Source organism: Saccostrea echinata, unplaced genomic scaffold (assembly GCF_033153115.1).
Source record: "Saccostrea echinata isolate AGI-Se365-2 ecotype Australia unplaced genomic scaffold, CSIRO_AGI_Sech_v1 ptg000029l, whole genome shotgun sequence".
NCBI classification, from domain to species: Eukaryota; Metazoa; Mollusca; class Bivalvia; order Ostreida; family Ostreidae; genus Saccostrea; species Saccostrea echinata.
This window is the reverse complement of record NW_026889778.1, coordinates 28977896-28992500: the sequence shown is the minus strand read 5'-3', so window position 1 is coordinate 28992500 and position 14605 is coordinate 28977896. Positions and strand designations below refer to the sequence as shown.

The window sequence follows — 14605 nt, the reverse complement described above, 5'->3', positions numbered from 1 at the left end:
CTGCAAGTTTTATTGTTGAACAGTTGATTTTGGGATGGCATGTGGTTGATACTTTGAATGGGGAGGGGGTTTGAATTAAACAAATTCTACTGGTCAGTTGTTTAATGTCCACTGAAGGGGACAGACTGAAGAGGGCACATACTGAAGAGGGTTTTAAACTGAAGAAGACACACTGAAGAGGAGACGTACTGAAGAGGACATACTGAGGAGGGGACAACAGATCAGAAGTCACAGAGTAACATCCTTTTGTGTCTACTGATATATAGTTAAAACCTCAAATGACATTTAAATTAACCTGATATGATTGTTATCATATACATTTGAACTTCGGTATCTTGAACAGAGATATCTTGAATACCATGGATATGTTGAAGTCATTTTGAAGTCCCAACCACTTATTCTTTAAGTATTTTACCCTGGATATCTCGAATCCTGGTATATCTCGAAGTATTTTCTCGGTCCCTTCAAGTTCGAGATAACGAAGTTTGACTGTACTTATAAAAATCAAAAACAATCCTCCATATCTTAGGTTCACGATATCTCTTTTAAACTGACCAGATATTGCTTTCAGAAGAATATATCCATTGGTTTTCTATTTCATGGAGAAAGTTCAAAAATTCTTGAGAACATTTATGAAAAAAAGGTATGTGGTTGTGTGACAATTAAACTATTTTTCAAAAACTCTCTTTTTTCCTTGCCTTCATTTTTAAACTGAAGAGGCTTGCAACCTCTAATTCCACCCCCAAGCATCCCCCCCCCCCCAATCCTGGGTCTGCCAGTACTACTTTCAATGATATGAACAATCACCATCCAAAAAGAGTATTCAATATAAATACTGTTAAACCAGACACTGGAGATTTGATCGTTCTCTGCCTTTGCCACATATCCTAGGCCTACAAACCAAGTTGAATGTACAGTATTGTAAAGTAATTCTCCACTGCCCAAATATCTTATATTTAATAAGTCACCATTACATGCAATCATTATTCAGAGCTGAGGTATTGATATTACACAGATCCTCAATTTTTTTTTCTACCAAAAGTCATAAAAATATAAATATTGCACTTTGTGGTGCAAAAACCACTTTTAAACCCACCTGTCTCGCCAGCCAGCATTAAAAAGATCACGATTAAAATCAAATACAGTAGTTATCATGAAAGGGCTTTTGTGCAATCCTTGTGTTGATGCTAGCTAATAATTCTGGAGTGTTATTTTTTAATTGCCTGCACAAACCAATAAATCAATTTGTGTTTAACAGTAGAGCAACATACTACTTTCATGCTGTATTTTTGGATACTTCCAATCTCTGTTATGAATAATTGAGACAATTTCATTGATTAAAAGTGTCCACTGAATAGAGATGAAATTGAAATAACATGCATTTGTGGGAATTCGTTAAAATTGAATCTTAATTACATCAGATTTAATTAATGTTCAGTACCTGCATATAATGAAGCTCTTGTTCTCCCGATATTTATTTTTGTTTCAAGCCTCGTATGTAAATATCATTCATGTTCACTATCATTTTGGTTTAAGTGTCTGGAAAATTATCAAGAAACATTTCCATTTGGTAAATGTCTACTCAAACACTCATTACCATATCAAATCAGTTTAAGTCAACCTGGCTTTGGAAACTAATTTTTCAGGTCATATTACATGGCATATCTCATATTTCTTTCATAATCCATCTCTGTGATGAAAAAGCACTGTGTAAACTAATTTCTTTCTAAGCAGTCGCAGCTCACAGGGAAGATATCTATAAGTTTACAAATTCACCATACAAACTTACGCAAACAGTCTTGGGTGTGTATAGGAAATCCATATACAAATTGGATGGGCCGGCTGGCATGACCAGAAATATATTTGACTTTTCCAGACAAGCTTTCTAATCCCAACATAGCAGGCCTGAATTATGAATGGCCCTATTTAGATTCAAGGATAATACAATCTTGATTTCAGCCACCCACCTCTTTGCTTGCTGGAGAATTGCTCCTTCTCTTCTTTGTAATAAGTGCACTACACCTCATAATGGAGTAGTTTCTTCTTTAACAAGGGCTTAAATCCACTGTAACCGGCCATAAAATTGGCATGAAATTATTTCCATTTCTTATAAACACCCATTACATGCACTGTAATCCTTCAGAAAAAGCTGGCAAATAATCTTTTTCAATCAGGACTGCAGATGGGGAGGCCCCAACAGGGGGTACTTAAGTAGCTTCATGTACAGAGGCCATCATAGAGGGGGAAAATCTTCCCAGAGAAAATAAGCTATGGCAGTGAGATAATATTTCTCTATATCTCTCCACATTCCTCCCGTTTAAAAATAAACAGCTGAGGCCTTTCTCAAAAGCATTTCTCCCCTGTGTTCTATGCATTAACACTGGCTTCTTTAATAGGGTCTCATTACACAACATGAACAATCGAATCTGTGAAGTCCTGATCAACTTACATACTGTGTATTAGCTTCCGCAAAGCTTACGATAATGAATACATGTTACCTTCATCATGAGATTTTTCTGAAATACATTATAATAAAGAACCTAATTAACCATATAGCATACAGGGCGTTCAACACTCTTTCATGTATTTACTTACAATGGTGTGTATATATATATATGTATTCACAATCTACTAGGAGTCGAGAAGAATGCTAAAACTTGCCATCTTATAAAAAGGTGACCAATTCACATTACCATAAAACTATTAACCCTCCCAAAATGCATATACGGTACTAGTATGCATTTCGATTCTTAACAAAATATGCCTTGGTTGTATTTATTTTTGATATTGATATACTTTAAAAACTTTTCACATATTGAAAGCTGATAATGATTTGATTATTTTTGAATGTCATACTAAAATGTCTTGGGAAATAAATCAAAATGAAAAAGGTTTCCATTTACTTCTTTGCTTAATTAATTATTTGGTTGATAATTTTTCTTTTTTCACGAACGAACTGTGAAATTCTGCTGTGGATGGTGGCTTTGGAGAGTGAAGTTGTGTTTGCAGTGGTAGCTAATAGAGCCTGAGTTATGAAGTCTCTACCGCTCTAATGGCTGCTGCTTAGAATTGGTGAGATTCCTAGCTAATTAATTTAGAGCAGTGAAGCAGGGCTAGAGGGCTGTTAGTTCATTAATCACTCTCTCTGTTTTAATTAACAGCGTCCTTCAAGGAGACCTTTATGCTATAGTAGATATCCTTCCTGGTGAACTCAGATTTCTAACATCACTTTGAAGTAGACAAACTAACTCTTTTTTAGTTGTATTATTTGATGCTGGAGACAAAGAAAGTTGAATTAAAGAATCTGAATGAAATGTTTTGAATCATTTATTTTGACATCACGCATTTTTAATATTACATAGTGATGATGATATTACTCTTTATTTGCATATACTGGTAGGTCTTAAACTGTATTAAAATACAGTAAGGGGACAAAAGTCACAGTTGACAATGCTAGGCAAATTACCTGTATGAGAATCAAAAACAATTTTGATGTTCTAGAGTATTAGTGGCAGCAATTAACATGAGAACCTTATCTTAAAGATTTCCTATCAAAATCTAAAGTATTCTCCCTATTAAGAACTCCTACCCCCCTATAAGGGCCCCTGGAGAATTTTTCCAAGAATAATAAAGGGCCCCCTTTATTAACTTATGCATAATGGTCTAATCAGAATTTTTTCAAATTCATCAGACCTACATTCAAAAGTGAAAATACTGGAATATGTTCGATGAAATTGACTATTTCAATGATCTGGTATAAGCAGAGCAGACTGATTGACACATTCTTGAACAATTTATTTACTCACAAAACTTTTGAAAGATAGAGCTAGGGCATAAACTTGAATTAACTTTTGACAAAAATCAATTTATTTAATTCTAACACAATTACCAAATAATAGCCCCCTTTTTGCAATTTTCTAAGAACCTGGGGGCTCTTACTATAGAGAGAATACGGTATAAGTTGTTCTAGACACATGAACTATATAACCTGAATACCTATGAAGTAAGTCATATTTACATAACTTAATTACAACTATGTCATATTTACAAAGAACTGCAGACATGATTTGGATCAATATATATAAACAGGATTTGTCTCATTTTACATTGGTATGTATGAGGGAGATAAACCATAAGTAATTCAATTGAGGAAGAATAACTTACTTCCCTGATAAGATAACATCTGCACTATTTCTATCCCTCCCCCTTCAACATTCCCCTCCCTCCTGAAAAAAAAACTACAACTTCATCAATATATATGAATTTAACAATATACTCAAAAACAGAGCTATACAAGGCTACTGGGTATGTACACCAGCTGGTCTCTATATGACGAGGAAACAAATTTTGTTAATAAAAACCTCAAACAAAGAAGCACTCGCTCTGTAACCCCTACTTTTCACACTTACCTCAAGAGGCTACACACTTCGTGGAGACACATCCAATAGTACATACAGTGTTTTCCTCTCAACTTGTACTCCTCAACCATCGACATCCTAAAAGGACAGAACACAACCACACATTATACAACCCCAGGACTTCATGTATCCATGATTCACAATCAACTAATTGTGCCCTAATCAAATAACAGAAATCTATAACCGGCTAATAATAGAAAGCAATTTATCCAGCATGCAATCTCTGTTCACTGAAACATAAACAATTTTCTACCCATTCAACAAATGAAAGCGCTTGCTGTATCCTGTCACAATAAGACAATTAAAGTCTGGCTACCATCAGGAACCATAAAACTCTTGTATTTACACTCAATATCTATATATCAATATTCCCCAAGATTTAATACTGTAATCAGAACAATTTGACGAAATGTTTCTTCTTTAAAAGATACTGTATTTCCCAATTAGTGAACAATTAACTTAAAAAGCCTTCAAACTAGTTCAAAGGAGTCAAATTTCTTGCTACATTGCTTTTTGTACTTTAAGGATTAAGAGAAATTTGAAACCCTCTCTCTCAATTTAACAAATCAAATGGCACTGGACTATTTGCTAAGAGGTGCCAAAGTAGAAACTAAAACAAAATTTCACAGATCAAGAAATGTGATAACCTTATTTCTAAAATTGTCTAATTTCCAACACACTGGTCAAGATATTTATTCTACCTCCCATAGACCCGGAATTATCTAGTAATTAAGCTAATTGTCTGGTCTAATGTTTACCAGTAGGATTACTGGGACATGCTCCTATACAGATGCTTGAGAAGCTGTGCAGTGTAATGTACAATATTGGCCTAATTTACACAATGCTAATGACAAGGTGTCTGCATTAGTTAGCCCTAGAATTTAAGGTGAAATACTTTAGTTAACTATTTTCAGCAAAAAAAAAAAAAAGAAAAAAAATTACCTAGGTACATGTATATATATAAAAGATCTGATAATCCAGCTTAAAAAATTGCCTCAATCTCGAAAGATACAGGATGTTTATGGAAACTTCTTCAGGGTTTCCAACATTATAATATCTCAAACAATTTTCAGAGACCACATAAATAACTTTTCTATTATAAAAAAATTAATCAAATTTCACTTCGTATCATTTTTTTTTTGAAAGAGTATCCCATTCTAACAATACTGTACATGTACTATCAAAAATAACAGTTATGAATAAAATACAATTATTTTTTTATACCAGTCTGTATTATAAACTTGATTGCAGAAAGAACAATTAACTTCTCATTTTTCTTCTTTCTCAAAAAATATTTCTCCAAGCATGCACACTAAGATGAAAAAAAGTTTGAGACTACATGGCACACCATACTTATACGGAACCATTGGAATGACAACCTTGCCTTATTTATGTGTCCCGTTATCTCTGCTATCCACATTTCTTCATCATCCCTAACCGCCTATCTTCCATCAGCAGATATCATATGCAGTTAAAGATTTGGACAGTAACACACGACTAAACAAACTGTAATGCCATACTTAAAATAATCTTAGGAAATGAAATATTGCTGAAATCTGTCATTTCTTTTGAAGAGCCCATTCCATTTTTTCTTTTGAAGATGAATAAATATGATGGTTGTATGCTCTACACGGAATTACTTTACCCCTTGACTGAGCTTTGAACAATTAGGTGACTCAATTATAACAAAGCCGTACTTCCCTCTTTAGTCTTGGTTTAAGTCTCCTGCTTTATGTGGCTGACCTACATGGTACATATAAATCTTTATGGGAATACTATGTTAAACACACACATTATTCTATTTTTTACACTTGCAATTTTATAAGCTTTTTAAGAATACAGGACTGGATCAAATCTTTGGGGAGGGGGAAAGGATAAATGATGAGGGTCCTGAACCAAAAATTCTACACACTGATCCATTGTTTTATCTAATGTGAAACAGACCTGATTGCAGTGTAGGATCTTCAGAGTTTAATGAAGTTTAAGTTTTCTGTGGGAGAAATGACTTCTCAGTACACAATTACCTGATGAGTTTTGAAGTGTTGCTCTTATGACACTTGATTCCTGTTACATAACTGTGTACTTAAGATTAGGTCACCCCCAGCTACCAGTACAAACTTCATTAAATGTAACCAGTACAATCTTCATTACATGTAACCCGTGCAATCTTCATTACATGTAACCAGTGCAATCTTCATTGCATGTAATGAGGGCAATCAACATTAAATGTAACCAGTGCAAACTTCATTTCATGTAACCAGTGCAATCTTCATTACATGTAATCAGTGCTATCTTCATAACATGTAACCATCTTCATTACATGTAGCCAGTGCAATCTTCATTACATGTAACCAATGCAATTTTTATTACTTGTAACTGTCTTCATTACATGTAACCATCTATTACATGTAACCATCTTCATTACATGTAACCAGTGCAATCTTCATTACATGTAACCATTGACAAAGATACATGTAATATACACAATGACAATTTAAGTATTACAAATCAAATAAATTTATTCCAATCCCTTCACTATCTGTGTCCAGAGAAGTTGATACAGCTTTTATATAAATAAAGATCAAGCCAATATAATAAGACAAAACAAACATCAATCATTGAGTCTGCAAGAGTAAACAGGGAAATTCTGCTCACAGAAATCAATCAAAAATAATACGATCCTTAGCAGAAGAAAAAAATGTGTAATATTTTTTACTAAAGAATATATCTGGAGGTCAGGAAATATGGCTAAACCTTTAATCAATCTAGATAATATAGTTCCTTGTATATTTAAAGCTCTCACTAAATATTAAGGAAAAATTAAATTAAATAGATATAAATAAATCTATATTGACTGTTAACAGATTATTTTTTATTTTTTACAGAATTATGTCCTTGATACTGAAAATGAATCTGCAGATAAGACAGTATTATCAGTAACAAATTTATCTTCATTTACGTTCAGAATTGCTCTTTGAAACTATAGCGTCCACAGTTAGTACATGTCGATAAAAAAGAAAACCTTAACAAAATCACAAGCTTGCTCATTTATTTATAGTTACTGGTATCCCACATTAAATATTTATGAATTAATCTGGTAAAATACACGACTATAGTCACCAAGGCAAGCTACGAGTTTGGAACACATGGATGCCTGAGTGTGACCATGTCGTTACCAGTCTGATTAAAGCCCCCAGAGACTTGTATATGTCAATAATGCATGGCATGTTTCATCCCCTTGTTTTGGAATGGTCTCCACAATCAATATTGCACTGCAGGCATCAAGTTGGTCCTGTCTCTTCATAATTGATGACCCTGATATCTACACCTCCAAAATAACACAGGATATCTTACCAGACAATTAGCAGTTCAGCCTCATTACTGAGCTTTAACCACCACAATATTCCTGCCTTCAGATCTTTTAATCATTATGGATTGACTTGTACTGTATCATTTTTCTTCAACACAAGAAGAACAAGAGAATCAGATAAATCAAGTCCATCCTGGTGAGTATAGTAAGGAGGTACTGTAAGAGGGGGAGAAACACGCCAAACTAAAACAGGCCCCCTCATAACAAGGAATATATATAGTACACTACCATGGTAAATGACTCTTAATTATGACATTAAGAGGTTGAAAAACTGCTGTAAGTGGCTTCATTAGTGAAGTATGGAATCAAATAGGAAGTCTACATAAAAAAATAGAGAAAGACAGACACATGGACAGACAAAAACAGTTAAAACTGGGTTATATAAATATTCCTTGTCATAGTTACTCTGTTAAATATGCTCAACTCCTTTGATATTTTTGTTCAAACAATCCTTGTTGAAGTAAGATGATATGGTACAATCATTTGATTAAAATTTTCCATATCACTTTTAAAGAGCTTGCTAATGGTGTCAAATGTCTCTGTTTATCATGTTTATTCATTAAATTTGTTTAATATTTTATGAATTGTCTTTAAAATATGACACTGGAATTAGATGATCATTGATCATTTAACTCTTCCTTATGATTTCATTTCTAAAATGTTACATATATTTCACCATGATGTTAATGATTTAATTCCTACATTATTAATATAAAATGATTCTTAAAATGTGTTTTTCCATTCCAGTCCTATGAGAAGACAAAATTTTAAATATGCAAACTCATCATGCTTGGGTGATATCCATTTTGAAATTGCCTGTTAAGTTACACAAGAAAAACTGGTGCAAATTTAAAAACAAAAACAAAAAACCTTCGAAATTCTGATTTTTCTTAATGCTCCATTACTCTGAATCACTAAAATGATACGAATTTCATGCAACCAAAACCTAGCTGCCATCCTTATCAACTTCTGGGAACCAAGCAAAGGTCAAAGCACAGCTGTCAAGGTGATTTCTTCAGATCAGCCAGCCCCGACTCTAAAAATCCTCAATATCTACTGGCTTTATCTGTACATGTGTTGCAACATAACCAAAGAGACAAGCTAAAACATCAAGGCTTGCAAAAAATGGCTAAACAGTTCATGAACGGATCTATTTATCTTCAAATTCAAAAACATATATACACATTTAATATATAACATTAAGGCACACAGCAGGTAAATATAAGGATTTATCAATTCTGGTTAATGTGTTCTTATCATCATATCAATTTAACTAATATTTAGATCCTCTATAACTTAATTAAATACAACTTGTTTGGTGCAAAACAGCAGGGTTTTTTTAACACAATTAAAAATTCCTTTCGTCCCAAAAATTATCAACCTGGCATAATAAAATGGTTAGCTACAATTCCAAAAAAACCTTTCTCGACATACTGAAGATAAAAAATAAATTAAAACCATACTTGAGAACAAGTAGTTACTTCAAAACAGAGAACAGATGCCAGCATAATTCAACAGCTTGCTCATTTTTTCACCACATTTTCTCAGATTTAACCTATTCAGCCATCATCAGCAAAATGCAATGAAAACCAGAATCCCCTGCTATAGTGGCTGGATGTTCCCCCTTTTTTTCCCCATTTCATCAGACTCGCAGAAAAGGAAAACACAGTGATGAATGGGGAAAACAGACCTCCTGCTTTGAAAAATAATATGTCTACACAGTCTAATGTATTTTTCTTGAGGAACAATTGGCATTCAATGACAAAGCTCTCAAGACAAGAAACTGGATTTTGAACTATAGTCACAATATGATCCAAAGAAATCTTCATTATTGCAATCAGCCTTAAATTACCTACATCTGACAACAAAATTTGGTTTTACACAGGCCTGCAAATCATTATAACCAAAAAAGAAGTCAATAGAAAAAGAGACAAAAGTAAGTACATATATATATATAATAATCTGGAAAAATCATTGCATCCAGTTTGGAAAGGTCAGCTACTATACAGTGATTAATGCATACAATTATGGTAAAAAAAACTTCAAAGTCAACTCCTATAATGGTACATGTAATTAATTTGTCTGCTCCTTTCTATGTTTGAAGTTTGAAGATAATAATCCGAATAAGTAATCTGCAACAAAGACAGAAGTGCTTAATTTACCCCAATATAACAAGGCCAAAGAAATAGGACATCTTAACTTACCTAGGAGTGAATTTAAGTTACATGATAATAGCTAGTTCATGATTTCATAAAATATAAGTTTGATTTAGTAAAGTTATTTGAAAATTTGAAATTTTCAAAATCAAATTTCAATGCCAAGGTCAAAAAGCAATGATTGAAACATATATCCTGATTAATGTACATTATATAATTATTAGTGTTTTTAAGATATATACAATGATTTAGCCGTCTGAGGGGTACAAGGTGAATTTTGTACTGTGAGGGTGGCTAAATCATCGCATTGACTGAAAAAAAAAAAACAGCAATAATTTTTTAATATATGATTTAATGATTAAATGATACTAACTCTTCAAGAAAACCATGATATCTTTCTTGATTGTTAACATTTGTAGAAGTCCTAGCCAAACATAATGAGAAAAGCATGTTTAAAACAAGCAAAATTCAAAGAATTGTGATCCCCCACTTTTGGTGTGTTAGTGGATGGGATGCCATTATTTATAGCATATTGTAACTGTCTTGATTGTGTGTCCTGTCTTGTCTGTGCATTACACAAAAAAGACATAAATTATTGAATTAATAACAGTTATGGCAAAGATTATATATAGCTTCTCAAAACTACATCAAACTTTAAGATGAAGGTCAGGAGGTCAAATATCATTATACAATTTGAAAAGTCTTATCATAAGTAATGCACATGCAAAAAAATATCAAAAAACAGAGTATACAGTCAGAAAGGTCTTGAAACAGGTAATGCAAATGTCAAATATAAATGCCATATCTTCTCTCAATCAAAAGTTATCAGCAATTTTAAAATTTTTGAAAATTTGGTCAAACTTGAAGGTCAAGGTCAAGGGGTCAAATATCATAGCACATTCAGAAACATTTTGACACAGGTAATGCACTCGTAAAATATGAGGGCCCTATCATATGTCATTCAAAAGTAATCACTAAAGTTAAAATTTTTAAAAAATTAGGTCAAACATGAAGGTCAAGTCAATTAAGGGGCAAAAAATCATAGCATGCTCAGAAACATGTTGTCATAGGAAATGCACATGTCAAATATGAAAGCCCTATATCTTTTCAATCAAATGTTATAAGCAAAGATAATTTTTTTGAAAAATAGGTCAATTAAACTTCAAAGTCAAGGTCATGGGGTCAAAAACCATAGTAATTTTGGAAAGGTTTTTTCACAGAAAATATACATATGTAATATGAAAGCCCTAACTTTTCTCATTCAAAAGTTATGACCAATTTAAAGTAATGCTAGAATTTTTGAAAACTATAGGTACAACTTCAATTATGCAGGTTCAGACACCCTTCCTGGTGTTAACAATATTAACCCAAGTCACAATCTGTTGAGTCACCATCAACCATTAAAAGTACTTTGTGGAGTTTGATGTCTCTATTTCTTTAAGATTTAGAACTTGCATAATTTCTGAATGTTAAAAAAAGATGCTGCAGTACTGCACAATGACAGATTGAAAACTGGTTTATCACAAATTCAGCACAAGGCAGCTTTCATTACACATGCATGCAGGCACATATAAAAACACATTTCCCCTCAAAGAGTAAGGGAAAAAAGAGAGATAAATCCAAGTTTCCAAATAAAAAAATAAAAAGAGTTTTCAAACAGATGACATTATCTAAGATAAGATATGTTGATGATAAATTGGTGGCCTTACCAGAGTACTAGATAATCAGTTTCCTTTAGTATTATCCGTGACTTCTCCAGAAGCTGCTCTTTCTTCCTCTATTTGTACAGTTTGAGGTGAAGTTTTCACTGCTTACATACGATTATCCTTTCCTGTATCCTGACAAACAGGAAGAATAAAGTTTAAATTGTCGGCGTATTATGAAAACTGCTTCCTACTAGCTTTTACTTGGTCACAAGTTCATCTGTCTGATTAAAAAGTATTTTAATCAAAACAAGACAACGATTTTTTTTTTTTAATGACTGCATTTGAATTATATTAACTACACAGAAAAGAAAAATAATGCTTGACGTCATAAAGTGAAATTTGTAAACAACATAAGGGAACATATATTTACAGTATATACCGTCATCCTGAACAAACTGTTGCTGGTGACAATAAATACTGGAGTTCCCAGTATACTATGCTATTGCCTCATTGCCCATTGGCAAGTAAACGTCACTGCATGATGACAATATATACACCAGAAGTGCCATTACCTTAACTGACCGCTTTAGTTGCATATTAAGTGCTATATACATTACTACATTTTATTTTTTTTGGTTCACGTTGTGGAGGGGGAGGGGGATGTCAATGTGCACAGAATTTTCCCTTAGGCCATCCAAAGTTAAATCTATGTTTAACGACAACGGTGTGTGTAGGTTTCAGAAAAATTGGCACTTTGGAATATAAACAAATCAATATTTTTTAAGTTTGTATTTTAGTTTGCTTTTACTTTTAGCAACTAAATATGCATTCCATAGACAACATTTGGGCACTGTATGAGGTATATTTGATATGCATATAAGTCTATCATTAATACTGACATACTAGAAATTGTGCACAGAATTTTCCCTTAGGCCATCCAAAGTTAAATCTATATTTAATGACAACAGTGTGTGTGGGTTTCAGAAAAATTGGCACTTTGGAATATAAACAAATCAATATTTTTTAAGTTTGTATTTCAGTTTGCTTTTACTGTTAGCAACTAAATATGCATTCCATAGACAACATTTGGGCACTGTATGAGGTAGATTTGATATGCATAAGTCTATCATTAATACTGACATACTAGAAATTATCATTAAACAATAAGCCTACATGATACATTAACATTTACAGTATTTTGATTCATACTCATTTGTTAGAAATTTTTGTTTAATTTTTTTCTCCCTCCCTCATAGGTTTTGAAGTGACATTAAATGTAGAATTAACATCAGCTGGCCGTATGAAGTTACCTGATCCAAATCTCTTTCAACTGATTATTTTCCAGGTTAGGCACATGGGTGGATAATAGCTTCATTTAAATGTGGAAAATGTGTGTGTGCCTGTACTGAGGGGGAGGGGCATCTTTGAATTATGGTATGTAATAGTTAAAAAGAAAATCATGTAAACAAAGGGTATATATCTAAAATTGATAAATAATAATTAAAATGTCATTGTGTATGAGTGATTACTTTACTATTGGGTGATTAAAATATTACAATGGGGGAGGAAAAGGGGGGGAGGGTCGTAGACACTCTTCCTTTTGCTAGTACAACTTTCACAAAAATCCCTCACTTCAAATATTAATTCCTAGATTTTTTTCATAACTGATAATGATTCAAAAGCTAATGTAGTGGACCAAAAATTAACACAAGATAACTCTGTGAAAGTTTAAAAGCAATAATTTTTTCCTATGACATATATGATATAGCAGATTACTAAATTTATCTTGCAGTAACTGTCTCTTTATCTGTGTAATCTATGATACTTCATAAGATATATGATATTTCTGAATTCTATCAAAGATTCTTAATGAACCCTGGATCCACCTACAGGATCTCTTTACCTTATATAAACCTTTTCTCAGAGTCTTTGTTGCAAGACAATGTTTTTCATATTTTTAAAAAATAAATTTGCTCTTTTTCATCACTTATATCAACTTGTCTTGTTTTTTAATTCCTACTGTTTTAAGACATAACTATATAACTTTGCTGCTTGGGTCAATATGTGTCACAACCTCCTGTACTGCAGTGGATTATGTGTGCCAGGTCTTGCATATATATGTTATGTACCTTCCGTTCTTGGTGACAACATACAATGTATGCTACAATGTACTATTGCATTTTCAGTCTACATTTAGCATCCTGGTCTGTATTCAACTTCATGATACAGAATAATGTCAACCCCATTTTGAAAGATCAAACTAGCTTAGATGAATGTCATGACATGGCACTAAAGGGAAAAAAAGGTCATAATTTCTTACGTAATAAAAATACTTTTTCTCTGATATTCATTAACACTTCTGGAAATCAGACATACAAGTATGTCAAAATATGTACTGTTAGTAACTGATCTACTTACTGAAAAATTCTTTCACTTAATTATTACATAATAGATAGGTGTGTTAACTTGACATACAAGTACTTGTTTATTCCCTCTTGTAATTGACTAAATATGCTGAAACATTATACCATTCAGAAAATTAAATCTAGATACACTTGGCATTGTTCAGCCTATACATAAAACCCTGTGAGACATCTTCACCGAGATAACTCAAAGAAATTCTTTTAAGAAAGTGGAGGCTGCAATTCTGTCTCAATATTTGTACGATGATCAAATCAAACAGATCAGAGAGGCTAAATTAAAAGAAATGCTGTTTTCAAAAATATTGCAGTAATAAGATTTTGGTGAGTAATATTCTATGACAAGATATGGCATCCTGCAAGAAAAGATGGGGAGATATAGTCCCTCGTCTGTCTGTGATCAATTCTCCAAATAGAGGGCTCTAGATCTCAAAATGCCGACATTTTATGGGCGCCAATCAGAACTTCCTCAGTGCTTCTTACATAAGAAAATATTATCTGATAAAAAACAGTTGGTCATAAAATTCTGAATCATGTAGATTTTTGTATGTATCAGATTTACATACAGACTTCTAAAATTAAATTCATAAAAGTT

General features: G+C 32.7%; 1 protein-coding gene across 5 annotated transcripts in view; it reads right to left on the bottom strand.

Moving 5' to 3' along the window:
- Nucleotides 1–4487, bottom strand: part of LOC133195770 (plexin-B-like) — a 63000-nt gene extending 58513 nt beyond the window's left edge. For 2 of the 5 annotated variants that reach the window (XM_061331701.1, XM_061331705.1), the window contains exon 1: nt 1968–2377. The gene's annotated coding sequence lies outside the window, so the exon portion shown is untranslated. Of the gene's footprint in view, nt 1–1967; nt 2380–4409 lie in introns of those variants that run through there. The other 3 variants (XM_061331702.1, XM_061331706.1, XM_061331704.1) reach the window with 3 other exon arrangements.
- Nucleotides 4488–14605: the final 10118 nt, after the last annotated feature.